Source organism: Oryctolagus cuniculus, chromosome 8, assembly GCF_051225735.1.
Source record: "Oryctolagus cuniculus isolate XC-2025 breed Fujian yellow rabbit chromosome 8, ASM5122573v1, whole genome shotgun sequence".
Classification (NCBI taxonomy): Eukaryota; Metazoa; Chordata; class Mammalia; order Lagomorpha; family Leporidae; genus Oryctolagus; species Oryctolagus cuniculus.
Window position 1 is genome coordinate 112,026,328 of NC_142874.1, and position 14,864 is coordinate 112,041,191.

General features: G+C 46.3%; 1 protein-coding gene and 1 long non-coding RNA gene across 23 annotated transcripts in view; one reads left to right on the forward strand and one right to left on the reverse strand.

Moving 5' to 3' along the window:
* The window catches only part of KLHL8 (kelch like family member 8), a 58,317-nt gene extending 45,411 nt beyond the window's left edge, over positions 1–12,906 (reverse strand). For 2 of the 15 annotated variants that reach the window (XR_016212439.1, XM_089303151.1), the window contains exons 1-2: positions 11,280–12,906; positions 953–1,016 (exon numbers count right to left, since the gene is read on the reverse strand). The gene's annotated coding sequence lies outside the window, so the exon portion shown is untranslated. Of the gene's footprint in view, positions 1–952; positions 1,017–10,944; positions 11,232–11,279 lie in introns of those variants that run through there. The other 13 variants (XR_016212438.1, XR_016212436.1, XM_017347450.4 and 10 more) reach the window with 13 other exon arrangements.
* The window catches only part of LOC103350765 (uncharacterized), a 75,225-nt gene continuing 71,705 nt past the window's right edge, over positions 11,345–14,864 (forward strand). For 7 of the 8 annotated variants that reach the window (XR_016212451.1, XR_016212453.1, XR_016212450.1 and 4 more), the window contains exon 1: positions 11,353–11,482. This is a non-coding gene — a long non-coding RNA (uncharacterized LOC103350765). Of the gene's footprint in view, positions 11,483–14,864 lie in introns of all 8 variants that reach the window. The other variant, XR_016212456.1, reaches the window with a different exon arrangement.

The window sequence follows — 14,864 nt, forward strand, 5'->3', positions numbered from 1 at the left end:
CATAAGAGAGTTTGGTAAAGCTGTAGGATATAAAATCACACAAAAATCAACAGCTTTGGGGCCAGCGCTGGTGGCATAGTGGGTAGACCGCCGCCTGCAGTGCTGGCATCCCATATGGGCGCCAGTTCGAGTCCTGGCTGCTCCACTTCCGATCCAGCTCTCTGCTATGGCCTAGGAAAGCAGTAGAAGATGACCCAAGGCCTTGGGCCCCTGTACCTGTGTGGGAAACTGGGAAGAAGCTCCTGGCTTTGGATCAGCTCAGATCCAGTCGTTGCGGCTAACTGGGGAGTGAACCAGCAGATGGAAGACCTCTCTCTTTCTGCCTTTCCTTCTCTCTATATAACTCTAATTTTCAAATAAATCTTTAAAAAATAGTCTTTGTGGTCGGCACCACGGCTCAATAGGCTAATCCTCTGCCTGCGGCGCCGGCACACCCGGTTCTAGTCCTGGTCGGGGCGCCGGATTCTGTCCTGGTTGCTCTTCTCCAGTCCAGCTCTCTGCTGTGGCCCGGGAAGGCAGTGGAGGATGGCCCAGGTCCTTGGGCTCTGCACCTGCATGGGAGACCAGGAGGAGGCACCTGGCTCCTGGCTTCAGATCAGCGCGGTGCACTGGCTGCAGCAGCCATTGGGGGATGAACCAACAGAAAAGGAAGACCTTTCTGTCTGTCTCTCTCTCACTGTCCACTCTGCCTGTCGAAAAAAAAATTGTCTTTGTATACATAAACAATACCATGGCTGGGAAAGAACTTGTAAGATCAGTCCCATTCACAATAGCTACAAAAAAATTTAAGTACCTTACCTCGGGATAAATTTAACGAATGATGTGAAAGATTTCTAAAATGAAAATTACAAAACACTGAGGAAATAAATAGATGACACACACACACACACACAAAAGAAAGAAAAATTGTCCATGATCATGGGTTGGAAGAATATTATCAAAATATACATACCACCCAAAGCAATTTACAGTTGAGTGCAATCCCAATCAAAACACCAATGATGTTCTTCTCAGATCTAGAAAAAAAATGATCCTAAAATTCATATGGAATCACGAGACCTAGAATAACTAAAGAAATGCTAAAAAATAAAAATAAAGCTGGAAGCATCACAATACCAGATTTAAAGACATACTACAGAGCAGCTACAATCAAAACAGCTTTTTACTGGCACAATACACATGTCAACTAATGGAACAGACCAGAGACCCTAGAAATTAATACAGGTAACTACAACCAACTATCTTTGAGACAGGAGCTAAAATCACTCCCTGGAGAAAAGAGAGTCTCTTCAACAAATAGTGTTGGGAAAACTGGATCTCTATATGCAAAAGTATAAAACAAGACCTGTTTATCACATCCTATACAAAAATCAACTTGCAATGGATCAGGGATCTAATCTAAGATCTGAAACCAACAAATAACTAAAGGAAAACATAGAGGAAACACTGCAAGACATTGGCATATGCAAAGACTTCTTGGATAAGATGCCAGAAGCACAGGCAATAAAGGAAAAAAAAAAAAAAAAGACAAAAAGGATTACATCAGGCTACGAGGCTTCTGCACTGCAAAGGAAACACTCAACAAAGTAAAGAGGTAACTAATAGAAGGGGAGAAAATATTCACAAATTATACATTCGATAAAGGTCTAATATCCAGGATATAAACAGAGCTCAAGAAACTAAACAACAATAAAATAAGCAATCCAGTTAAGAAATGGGCTAAGGATATGAACAGGTATTTTTTCAAAGGAGGAAATATCAATGGCCAACAGACACATGAAAAGATGCTTAGGATGACTAGCCATCAGGGAAATGCAAATTAAAGCCACAATGAGGTTTCACCTCACCACAGTAAAACTATCATCCAAAAACAAAAACAAACAAAAAGTGCTGGTGAGGATGTGGGAATGTAAATTAGGGCAACCATGAGGGAAGACAGTGTGGAGATTCCTCAGAAATCTGAAAATAGACCTACCATATGATCCAGCCATTCCACTTCTGGGAATTTACCCAAAAGAAATGAAATCAGAATATGAAAGAGCTATCTGTACCCCCATGTTTACAGGAGCTCAACTCACAACAGCTAAGATATGGAATCAACCCAGATGTCCATCAACTGATACTGGATGAAGAAACTGTGGTATATATACACGATGAAATACTATTCAGGTTTAAAAAAAAAAAAAAAAGAATGAAATCCTGTCTTTCACAACATAACAGATGCAACTGGAGACCATTATATTAGTGAAATATGCCAGTCCCCAAAAAGACAAACATCATGTTTTCCCTGATCTGTGGTAACTGACATACAGAGCACCAAAAAAAAAGTAATGTATATCAAAGAAACTGACATTCTGAAGTTTGATAACTGTTTATAGCCCTTGTCTATACTCTTGAGCAAGAGTGATTTTTCTGCTTACTACTTGTTGAATCCTTTTTTCTAATGGAGATTTAAGCTTGTCATTACAAAGAAAACTGGGTTTATGTCATTATAAAAATTAAAAGAAAAGAAGGACGATGAAGAAACAGGATTGGAGGGATGGAGGAAGGGAGGATAGATGGGAAGTATCACTATGCTCTTAAAACTGTACATATGAAATACATTAAATTTGCTCCTTTTACATAAATAAAAGACAAAGAAAGAAAAGAAATGGGCAGGCGCTGGTTCTGTGGCATAGAAGGTAAATCTGCCATCTGCAGCCTGAGCATCCCATATGAGAACTGGTTCGAGCCCCGGCTGCTCCACTTCTGATCCAGCTCCCTGCTAATGTGCCTGGGAAAGCAGTGGAAAAATGGAACAACTACTTGGGCCCCTGCATCCACATGGGAGAGCTAGAAGAAGCTGCGGTCCCCTGCTCTGCCACTGCCTAGCCCTGGCTTTTGCAGCCATTTGGGAAGATATTTCTCTCTTTCTCTCTGTTTCTCCTCCTCTCTCTCAAATTCTGCCTCTCAAATAAATCTTTAAAAATAAATCTTTAAAAAATGATCACTAGCCATCAGGGAAATGAAATAAAAATAAAAAGCAGCTATCATGTCACTCCACTTAGAATGACTATTATCCAGGACTGGCACTGCAGCCAGCAGTTTGAGTCCTGGTTGCTCCACTTCCGATTCAGCTCCCTGCTAATACTCCTGGGAAAGCAGCAGAAGACTGCCTAAGTACTTGGATCCCTGTACCCACTTTGGAGACCTGGAAGAAGTTCCTGGCTCCTGCCTTAGGCTTGGCCTAGCCCCAGCTGTTGTGGCCCTCTGGTATAGTAAACCAGCAGATTAAACATCCATATCTATCTATCTGTCTCTCTGTCTCCATCTCTAATTTTCAAATAAATAAATAAATCTTTAAAAAAATAGCTATTATCCAAATATCAAAAAATAACAAATGCTGGCAAGGTTATTCAGAAAAAGGTTGTGCAAAAACCTCTGGTGGCTTTGCAAATTGGTACAACCATTATGGAAAACAGCATGAAGATTCAGAAAACTAAAAATAGATCTACCACATGACCCAGGTATCCCACTCCTGGGAATATTTCCAAAGCAAATGAAATCAGCATATGAAAGAGATAATTGCACTCCCAGTTTTATAGCTGCTCAATTCACAATAGCTAAGATATGAATCAACCTAGATATCCATCAACTGATACCTATATAAAAATATGTGGTATACAAACACAACAGAATATTACTCAACCATTAAAAAAGAATGAAATTGACTTTCTAATTTTTTAAGATTTACTTATTTATTTGCAAGAGTTATGGAGAGAGAGGCAGAGATAGATCTTCCATCAGCTGGTTCAAGTCCCCAAAGAACAGCAGTGACCAGGGCTGGGCCAGGCAGAAGCCAGGAGCTTCTTCTAGGTCTCCCATTTGGGTGGCAGGGGCCCAAACACTTGAGCCATCTTCAGCAGCTTTCCCAGGACATTAGCAAGGAGCTGAATTGGAAGTGGAGCAGCCAGGACATGAACCAGAGCCCATACTGGTTGTTGGCATTGCTTTTATCTGCTATGCCACTATGCCAGCCCCCTAAATCCTGACATATGCAACAAAATACTTCCAATTGGAGATCATTATGCTAAGTTAAATAAGCCAGACTCAGAAAGACAAAAATCACATTTTCTCTTATTTGTGGAAGTTATTACATAGAGTATAAAAATCGTGCGGCTGTCATATCAGTTGGTATTTAGTTATAAATATTGCTTCACTGAATTCTACAATGTAAATGACAAAATAATGTTCTTTCTCACATTGAAAAAAAAAGAGGAGCACATAGTAAGGACTCTTATAGTTCTAGTAATGCTTTGTTCTTAATTTTGGTGTTGGTGATGAGCATGCTCAGAGGACAAAAACTCATTTATCTTTACATTTATGTGCATTCTGGGGTATGTATACTGAATTTAAACAAAGCATTGAAAAATAAACCACTAATCTTCATAAAACCAAAAGCATTCCCATGGGTAAAATCTTAGCTAAGATAGTTCACCTTTGTTTTCAATACTCAATTAAATTAAGTCAGACTTTGATTTTTGTTGTTGTTGTTGAGATGGAGTTACAGACGGAGGGAGAGAGAGAAAGGTCACACCTCAAATGACTGCAATGGCTGGAGCTGGGCCAATCTGAAGCCAAGAGCCAGGAGCTTCCTCTGGGTCTCCCACACGGGTACAGGTGCCCAAGTACTTAGGCCATCCTCCACTGCTTTTCCAGGCCACAAGCAGAAAGTTAGATGGGAAGAGGAGTAGCCAGGACTAGAACCGGCACCATATGGGATGCTGGTACTGCAGGCAAAAGCTTAGCCTACCATGCCACAGTGTGGGCCCCAGACTTTGATTAAAGTGAAATAATCGGCTGCATAAGAAAAAAAAAAAAGATGCAGTATAATGACCCATATGGTGTCAGCTGAGTCCAGGCTATTCAACTTTCAATTCAGCTCCCTGCTGAATTGAAAATTTGGGAAAAAGACCCAAGTACCTGGCCCCTATACCCACATGGGAGACCTATATGAAGCTACTAACTCCCACCTGGCCCAGCACCTGCCATTGCGGCCATTTGGGGAATGCACCAACGGATGGAAGATCTCTCTCTCTCTCTCTCTCTCTCTCTCTCTGTAACTCTGCCTTTCAAATAATAAATCTTAAAAAAATTGGGGTCCCTGCCACTCATATGAAAAACCTGGATTTAGTTCCAGCTGTTGCAGGCTTTGGTCAGTGAACCAACTGGTGGAAAATCAATCTTTCTGCCTTTCAAATAAATAAAAAGCTGTAAAAACATGCAAAATTTCTAGAAACCCCTAAATAATTGAAGCTAGTGGTTCTTACAAGCCTTGGGGAAAGGAGGATTATGAATCTCTGTTAGTATCTGTTGAAAGTTACAGGTCTTTGCTTCAGAAAAGTACAGATACACATGGTATTCACAGACCCTTGGAAGATAACCTATGAGAATCAGAGAGAGAGGCCAGCGCTGTGGTTCACTAGGCTAATCCTCCGCCTGCGGCACTGGCACCCCGGATTCTAGTACCAGTTGGGGCGCCAGATTCTGTTCCAGTTCCTCCTCTTCCAGTCCTGCTCTCTGCTGTGGCCCGGGAAGGCAGAGGAGGATGGCCCAAGTGCTTGGGCCCTCCACCCGCATGGGAGACCAGGAGGAAGTACCTGGCTCCTGGCTTCGGATTGGCACAGCGCGCTGGCCATAGCGGCCATTTAGGGGGTGAACCAACAGAAGGAAGACCTTTCTCCTCTCTGTCTCTCTCTAACTCTGCCTGTCCAAAAAAAAAAAAAAAAAAAAAAAAAAAAAAAAAATCAAGAGAGAGAAAGTAAAAAATCTCCCAAGTTCCTTCCATCTCTTACCTCTCACTCCCAAGAATCAAATAAATCATTCATAACAAAACAATATACTCTTTTGTACAGCTAACCCTTTAAAAGAAGTTGAGAGGGCCAGCCTTGTGGCTTAGTGGGTAAGGCTGCCGCTCACGATGCCAGGCATCCCATATGGGCAGCAGTTTGGGTCCACTTCTGATCTTTCTCCCTGCTAATATGCCTAGGAAAGCAGCAGAGGATGGTCCAAGAGCTTGGATCCCTAAACCTACATGGAAGACCTGGAGGAAGCTACTGGCTCCTGGGTTCAGACCAGCCCAGTTTCGGCAGTTGCGGCCATTTGAGGAGTTAACCAGTGGATGGAAGATTTCTCTGTCTCTCCCTCTCCCTCTCCAACTCAAATAAATAAATAAATCCTTAAAAAAATAAAAAATAAAGTTCATAGTATTTACATAAGCAATATTCACCAGAAAATAAATTATACTGGCAGCATTTTAGAACACAACTCATGACTAACAATGCCAATAAATATTAGTTATGATTCATAAGACGCTTTAACATAAAACAACAATTAATCCTCACAATTCTGGGAAGAGAGAAGCCTGTATATTTTTTTAAGATTTATTTATTTGATACGAGAGATTGGGGGGAGAGATAGGGGAGGAGAGAGGGAAAGACGTAAAGAGTGAGAGGGGGAGAGAGTGGGGGGGGGGAGATATCTTCTATCCACTGGTTCACTCCCAAATGGCTGCAAAGACCAGAGCTGGTCTGATCTGAAGCCAAGACCCAGGAGCTTCTTCCAAGTCTCCCACACAGCTGAGGAGCCCAAGAACTTGGGCCATCTTCTACGGCTTTTCCAGGCCATAGCAGAGAGCTGGATTGGAAATGGAACAGCCAGGACCCGAATCAGCACCCATATGGGAAGCCGGCACTGCAGGCAGCAGCTTTACCTGCTACACCACAGCGCTAGCCTCATCTGTATTATTTTTATTTTCCAACCACAGCTAAGGAAACAGATTCAGAAAACAATTTGCCATGTTCACAGAGCAAATGAGTGCACAGCTGGGATTCTAATCCAGGACTGTGTAATTCCAGAACTGAGTATTACATATTATTATATCCTGATACTTCCACAAAAGCCCCTCAACACTGAGAAAATAAACAGATTTTTTTTTTTTTTAAATAAAGGGGCAGCATTGTGGCACAGTGGGCTAAACCAAGGCTTGTGAGGCTGGCATCCCATATTGGAGTGCTGGGAGTCCCAGGTGCTCCACTTCCAATTCGGCTTCCCACTAACATCCCTGGGAAGGCAGCAGATGATTCAAATGCTTGGGCTCCTGCCGCCCAAATGGGAGACCAGGATGGAGTCCTGGCTTTGGCCTGGCCTCGAATGGCTGTTGCAGCCATCTGGGAAGTGAACCAGCAGATGGAAGATCTTGCCTTCTTCCTCTGATGCTCTGCCATACATATAAATAAATAATTTTTTTTAAAATGTAGGGGGAGGACTAATGGGTAACATTTTATTGTAGACATATCTTGTCATCAGTAAAAAAAAATTAGTGTGTCTTAAATGTTTAATTTCCTCTTGCTTCCTGGGTTAACTTCAAAGATTTTTTTTCCCCGAAGAAAGAAGACACTGTTAATTTAATGTTTTAAGATGAACAAGCAAGGCATTGTTATCCTACATAACATTTCTTCTCAATCATTCTTTACTTCATAATAAATATAAACAAACAACTCTGTGTTAAGAATTCAAAGAAATCAAAACTTGGGACAGGCATCTGATCTAACAGTTTAGCTACAGGTTCAGACACCCAAGTTCTACCTCAGAATACCCAGGTTGGATACCTTGCACCAACTCTTGACTCCAGCTTCCTGTAGTTGGAGACCCGAGGAAGGAGTGGTGCTGATGCAAGTGGTTGAGTTCTTACAACCTTCACTGGAGATCGGATTTCACTCCTGGCTATGGCTCCCCTCCTGCCCCACCAGAGGCATTTACGGGGTGAGTTAGTGGATGGGAACCTCTGCTCTCTCTTCCGCTATCTTGAATAAAAGTTTTTTAAAAAAATATTTTATGGGGGGCTGGTGCTGTGGCGCAGTGGGTTAACACCCTGAAATGCCAGCATCCCATATGGGTGCCGGTTCTAGTCCCAGCTGCTCCTCTTCTGATCCAGCTCCCTGCTACGGCCTGAGAAAGCAGTAGAAGATGGCCCAAGTCCTTGGGCCCCTGCACCCGCATGGGAGACCCAGAAACAGCTCCTGGCTCTGGATCAGTGCAGCTCTGGGCGTTGCAGCCAATTTGGGAGTGAACCATCGGATGGATGACCTCTCTCTCTCTCTGCCTCTCTTTCAAATAAATAAATAAATCTTTAAAACAAAAATCTTTCATGGGGCTGGTGCTGTGGCGAAGTGGGTTAATGCCCTGGCCTGAGGCGCCAGCATATCATATGGGCGCCGGTTTGAGACCTGGATGCTCCACTTTGAGACCCGGCTGCTCCACTTCCAGTCCAGCTCTCTGCTGTGGCCTGGGAAAGCAGAAGATGGCACAAATGCTTGGGCCCCTGCACCCACGTGGGAGACCCAGAAGAAACTCCTGGCTCCTGGCTTCAGATCAGCACAGCTCCGGCCATTATGGCCAATTGGGGAGTGAACCATCAGATGGAAGACTTTCTCTCTCTCTCTCTGCCTCTCCTCTAACTCTTTCAAATAAATAAATACATCTTTAAAAAAAATAAAAAATCTTTTATATCTAATATCCCACATTTGATGTCACAGGAGAATGTCAATTCAAAAAAAATTCAAAAGATAAGTGCCCAATATTTAAAATACAGAAGTCATTTGAAATTACTATTTAAGATGTTCAAAATATTCCCTTTAATTTTTTTATGACAATGCCCATTTCAGTTTCTTACAACTCAAAAGAATCTGATAAACAGAATAAAGTTCATAGAATGTACAAAAGTACAAATGACATCTGTTGGACACTATGCACTTCAGGTGACAATGGTATGTCAAAACAGGTTAAATGTAACACAAATTAGGGATTCTGATCATAGAGGAGGTTGTGGGGGTGAGGGATACATGGGAAATTGCTATACCTTCCACTCAATTTTGCTGTGAGCTTAAAGCTCCTTTAAAAATAAAATCTATTTCTGGGGGCTGGCAGTTTAAGCTGCTGCTTGCAATGCTGGCATCCCATATAGGCACCAGTTCGAGTTCCAGCTTAAGAAAATACATTGTTGGGGCTGGTGCTGTGACATAATAGGCAAAGATGCCACCCGTGACACCAACATCCCATATGGGTACCAGTTCAAGTCCCAGATGCTCCTCTTCCAATCCAGCTCCCTGATAATGTGCCTGGGAAGGTAGTGGAGGATGGCCCAAGTGCTCCTGTCTTTGGAACTGGCCTAATTCTCACCCTTGCAGCCATTTGGGGAGTGAACCAGCAGATAGAAGGTCTCTCTCCGTTTTTGGCCCCCCTCATCCCCCAACTCTGCCTTTCAAATAAGTAAATAAATAGATAAATGTTTTTCTTTTTTTTTTTTAAATGAGGCTGGTGCTGTGGTGCAGCAGAATTAAAGCCCCAGCCTGCAGTGCTGGCATCCCATATGGGCAAGAGTTTGAATCTTGGCTGCTCCACTTCCAACTCCCTGCTAATGTGCCTTGGAAAGCAGCAGAGGATGGCCCAAGTGCTTGAACCCCTGCACCCCAGTGGGAGACCTGAAAGAAGCTCTTGGTTCTAGATCAGCTCAGCTCTGGCCATTGTGGCCATCTGGGGAGTGAACCAGAGGATGGAAGACCTCTCCTCCCCCTCCCTCTCTCTGTAACTCTTTCAACTAAATAAAATAAATCTAGAAACGAAACAAAACTGTTACTAAAAAATTATTCTGTGCACTGATTTTCCTTGTCAGGATACAAAACTTACTATTACAGAATATACCATCTTACAAAAGAGTAACTTATTCTATTAAAAAAACAAACACACCAGTAATATTACCGAATGCTAAAATAATTACCAGATTTAAATTGTAAAATGACTATGCTAAGTGCAATACAGAATCCCTGGTTGGCTACTGTTAAGGCCGTTTATAGAGCAGCCCCACGTTCTGAGTGGCCGCAGACCACATCGCAGCGGCTGAGTTTCGGTCCCCACTGTGCTTCAGATTTCTCCCTCCTCCTAATGCACACCCTGGGAGGCAACAGGTGAGGATGGCCCAAATCCAGTTCCAGGCTCCCAGCTCGGAAAGGGCTCGGCTCCAGCTGTTGCCAAGATTTGGAGAGTGAACCCGAGACGCTAGATCGTCGTCTCCCTGCCTTTCACCTTTAAAATCGCCGATAAATTAAAAGTGGTGCCAGAAGGAACGAGGAAAAGCAGCAGCTAAAGGCAAAGCCACCTCCAAGCAGCTTTCCAGGAGCCAGTATTGGCAAGGTTCCTCTGCTCACCCCGCTGTACCATCTGTGGAGCCAGCAGGCCAGGGAAACCAGGCAAGCCCCCAAAACGTGCAACAATGCACACAACACTTGCATCAAACCAGGTTCCGAGAACCTTCTCCCCAAGAGGCAACACAAGCTTCCGGAAAAGAGCCAAAACCCGAAACAAATGCAAATTAAAAGGAATACGAATAAACCTTTCCAATAAAAAGCCATCGGATTTAAAAAGCTTTCCCAACCCGGGCGCCCCAAGGCTAGGACGGGGCAAGGCCAGTCAGGGACGAGGCGGGAGCTGCAACAGGCAGAGCCCGCACACAAATCGGCCTCCCTCAACAAAGCAGGCGTGCACCGAGCCCAGAGCCCAGGGACGGAGGGGACAGCTGCCGTCGGGGACACGCTCCCACAACCGCCTCGAGCGGCTGCGGGCTGGGCAGAAGCTGCGGCTCCTGAGCCGCCCTTCCCGATGCGCCGCACCCCGCGTCGGCCAAGGTGCCCAGCGAACCCCGCAAGCCCCCACCCCACCCCGAGGATGGGCCAGTCCAGACCAGCGGCGAGCCCCGGAGCCGACGAGCCCCTAGCGGGAGGCTCCCCCGCGGGCGGGCTCCGAGCCCCTTAGCCTTGGCCGGGCAGGCCGCGAACCCTGGGAGCCCCCGGCTGCCCTCCCCGGGCCCGAACCCACGCAGCTGCGGTCGCCCGGCACCCCGCGAAGCACCTGCCTGCCCGTCTCGGGAGACCCCGGGGAAGAAGCGACCAAGCAGCCGCCGGCGGGGCTGACAGCACCAGACGTGGGCTTCCCCGCGGCGAGGAGGGCCAACGGGGCCGCCAGGAGCCGCGGGGCAGTGGGGTCGGAAGGTCGGCCGGCCGGGGTACGAGCCCTCTCGGCGGCGGTGCGGTTCGCGCGGCCGTTCGAGGGCTCGAGACCGAGCGCCCGAGGGGCGAGCACGGGCGGCGCTCCGAGTCCCAGCTGGGGTGAGGGAGGGACCCGCGCGAGCGACCGCCCTCTACGCGGAGAAAGAGGGCGTGGGGGGAGGACGAGCGTCCGCGCACCTGAACCCGCGCTGCTCCGCCGGCTCCTCTCCGTGTAGCCCAGGCTGTCGCCGCGAAACCCAGTCCCAGGGCCTCGGCGCCTCCCGGCCGGCCGCCCGCAGGGAGTCCTAACGAGCAACGCTCGCGCACCGGCGAACGCGCACCTACAGCGCAGCCCCCGCCGAGCCCGGGCACGCGCCTGGCGTTCTCTTTCGTCAGACCTGGTGAGTGGCGGCCTCCGGGGACGCCGTGGGCGGGGCGGGGCGCGCGCGCAGGGGTCCGCGCACAGCACTCTGGGAAGTGTGGTTTTCGGTGACCTCCCGGAGGCCCCGGCCTCACGACTTCATTTAGGGTTTGCTGGAGGGCTGCCCGGGGGCTCCCTCGGGGGCGCTGAGGGTTAACACTCGGCGGGTAAGGGCAAGCAGAGCCCAGCAAACGTCTCCGAACAAATTCTTAGAGAGGACTCCGCGTCGTCAGAGCCTCTAAAGTTGTCGGTGGCTTCACTTCCGGGACTTAGAAAACTTGGCTTCCCTGCGCACCTTCTTGGTGTTTTTAGCACCTGTAAAAAGAGAAGGGGCGGGGCGGGGCTCGCGGCTTCTGTACCGGTCACTTTCACCGCGTGTCCCACACCGGATACACAGAGCAGCCTGGGTTTGTAAATAGAGACCCACAGCGCTTAAACCTGGGGTTGACCTAAGTTCTGGCAGCTGAAAGCCCTGCCAGTGAGGGTGATGCCCAAGGAAACCTGTATAAGGAAGGCGCAAGTGAGAGAGGGCGCGGCTCAAGGGGGAGCAGAGAACCCCAGCTTCGAAGGAGGTTATTCCTCAGGATATACCTGAGCAGTCTTACGAATCCTAGGACTCTGTCAAATACATTTAATTGTAGAACATTTATTGACATTAACACATTAGTTTGTATTGATTTTGCTAGGAGTGAGCCTACATGTATGGATCTGATTTAAGAACCCAAAAATTACTATTTGACTTTGAATTTTTTAAAATTGTTTTCAAAAGATTATTTATTTATTTATTTATTTATTTATTTGAAAAGCAGAGTTACAGAGAGGCAGCGCCAGAGAAGGGGTGGAGAGATGTCTTCCATCTGCTAGTTCACTCCCCAAATGGCTCCAACAGCCAGAGCTAGGCCGAACTGAATCTGGGAGCCAGGCGCTTCTTCGGGGTCTCCCACAGGGTTGCAGGGGCCCAAGCACTTGGTCATATTCAGCTGCTTTCCCAGGCATATTAACAGGGAGCTGAATCGGAAGTGGAGCAGCCAGGACTCGAACCAGCACCCATATGGGAGGCCAACGCTGCAGGCAGTGGGTTTACCCACTGTGCCACAGTGCTGGCCCCATTGAAATTTCATTTCTAGAAAAAAAAATCACTTTTCCTTTTTCCATAGAAATAAGTTATTCTTGATATTTCAAAATGCTGTTTTCTCAAGCATTGATATTTTGCAACTTTATCATAAATGCTCTTAAAAGTGTACTGCAAGACCAATTTCAAAGAAAGATGCCATAATGGAAATTAAAATGGGTCTGGAACATAAGGTAATACTTGCATGTAAAAGGGAACTTCAGAAAATTTCTGGAAACATAGAAATAAAAGATAAACTTCTCTGGATGCAAAAGACTTGAAATTCATGCATTTTTAAAAAGATTTATTTATTTTATTTGAAAGGCAGAGTTACAGAAAGGCAGAGGCAGAGGCAAAAAGAGGTTTTCATTCGCTCGTTCACTTCCCAGATGGCAACAACGGCCGGAGCTGGGCTGATCCGAAGCCAGGAACCAGGAGCTTCTTCCAGATATCCTTCATGAGTGCAGGAGCCCAAGCACTTGGGCCATCTTCTACTGCCTTCCCAGGCCATAACAGAGAGCTGGATGGGAAGTGGAGCAGCTGGGACTAGAACCAGCACTGCAGGTGGCAACTTTATCTGCTACCCACAGAGCCAGCCCCAATGCATAGTTTTTTCATAATACTCATTTTGCATTATCTTTTAAGGACCTTTGTATTTAGTAACAGCTTATTCTAATAAAAATTTTGTTACTTATAGTCTTTTTTTTAAATCAGGTTGCATTGTCTCCTGAAAAACACCTGTAGAGCAAAGCAGTCTTTTTTTTCTGTTAACATGTACAAAATCAATTTCTTGTAATTACTAAAAAAACAGAAATATATATAATTCAACATAGTTATCTCATTCATTTCTTCATTCAAGAGTATTTATTTAGCATCTACTACATGTCAGACACTGGGCTAGAAACTGGAAAATGCACAAAATGAACAAAACTGAGTAGTTCCCACCTTGATGTCTAGTTAGTGAGACAGAACTAAACAATGAGTGATGAGGGATGCACAGTGACCAGGAGAGTGAGGAGCACATGAAACCCACCACATCTGGAATGTTAATATTAAAGACTTCTCAAGTTGCCTGAGTGTGGGAACAGCATTGTGGTGCAGCAGGTTAAGCTCTTGATTGATTAAGGTGGCATTCTTATTGTAGTACTGGTTTGAATCCCAGCCACTCTGCTTCCAATCCAGCTTCCTGCTAACGTGCAGCAGGAATGGCCCAAGTACGTGGGCTGCTGCCACCGATGCGGGAGACCTAGATGGAATTCCTGTCTTCTGTCTTCAGATGGACCCAGTCCAGGCTGTTGAGGCCATTTGGGGAGTGAAGCAGCAAATGGAAGATTTTCTCTCTTCCTCTTGCTCTGCCTTTCAACAAAATAATAAATCTTTTTTAAAAATTGCATGATGCCATTTGAGACCCAGCTGCTCCACTTCTCAACCAGCACTCTGCTGTGGCCTGGGAAAGCAATAGAAGATGACCCAGGCTGGCGCCACAGCTCACTAGGCTAATCCTCCGCCTGCGGCGCCAGCACCGCGGGTTCTAGTCCTGGTTGGGGTGCCGGATTCTGTCCTGGTTGCTCCTCTTCCAGGCCAGCTCTCTGCTGTGGCCTGGGAGGGCAGTGGAGGATGGCCCGGGTCCTTGGGCCCTGCACCCACATGGGAGACCAGGAGGAAGCACCTGGCTCCAGCTTTCAGATTGGCACAGTGCTCCAGCCGCAACGGGCTGGCTATAGCGGCCACTTGGGGGGTGAACCAATAGAAAAAGGAAGACCTTTCTCTCTGTCTCTCTCTCTCTCTCACTGTCCAACTCTGCCTGTCAAAAAAAAAAAAAAGGAAGATGGCTAAACCCTTGGGCCCCTGCACCAGTGTGAGAGACCTGGAAAAAGCTCCTGGCTCCTGGCTTTGGATCGGTGCAGCTCCAGCCATTGTGGCCATCTGGGGAGTGACCCAGCGGATGGAAGACTTCTCTTTATCTCTCTGTTTCTCTCCTTCTCTATATAACTCTGACTTTCAAATAAATAAGCAAATCTTAAAAAATAAAAAAATAGGGGCCAGTGCTGTGGCACAGCTGGTTAACGCCCTGGCCTGAAGCGCTGGCATCCTATATGGGCGCCGGTTCTAGTCCTGGCTGCTCCATTTCCGATCTAGCTCTCTGCTATGGCCTGGGAAAGCAGTAGAAGATAGCCCACGTGCTTGGGCCCCTGCACCCGCGTGGGAGACTGGGAAGAAGCTCCTGGCTCCTGACTTCGGATCGGCACAG